Here is a 301-nt window from a genome sequence, read left to right as displayed (position 1 = left end):
GCGGGCTCGGCCTCCCCGCCGTCCCTCCCCCGTGCGCCTGCCCCGGCTCCGCCGCCGGGAGGCCGTGTCAGCGCGGCCCCCGGCACTCCTTTCTCCCCCCGTCGGGCAGAGGCGAAGGCCGTGCCTGCGCGGCGCCTGCCCGCTCCCCGGAGGAGGCACACGCAGCAGGCCTCGCCCGCCGCCCCTCCGGCCCCACGGAGCAGGCCGGCGCTGCCAGCCCCCGCTTCCCACGGCAGGCGCGCAGGCCCTGCCGCTCGATAACACGCGCGCCCAGGCCCGGCCCGGCCTCTCGGCCCCTTCC

General features: G+C 81.4%; 1 protein-coding gene across 2 annotated transcripts in view; it reads right to left on the bottom strand.

Annotated features, from left to right (window-relative positions):
* PPM1B (protein phosphatase, Mg2+/Mn2+ dependent, 1B) overlaps positions 1–301 on the bottom strand; it is a 63,746-nt gene that overhangs the window by 62,594 nt on the left and 851 nt on the right. The window lies entirely within an intron of this gene.

The sequence above is a fragment of the Haliaeetus leucocephalus genome, unplaced genomic scaffold (assembly GCF_000737465.1).
Source record: "Haliaeetus leucocephalus isolate CR32 unplaced genomic scaffold, Haliaeetus_leucocephalus-4.0 Scaffold526, whole genome shotgun sequence".
Lineage (NCBI taxonomy): Eukaryota > Metazoa > Chordata > Aves > Accipitriformes > Accipitridae > Haliaeetus > Haliaeetus leucocephalus.
This window is presented reverse-complemented; position numbering and strand designations above follow the sequence as displayed.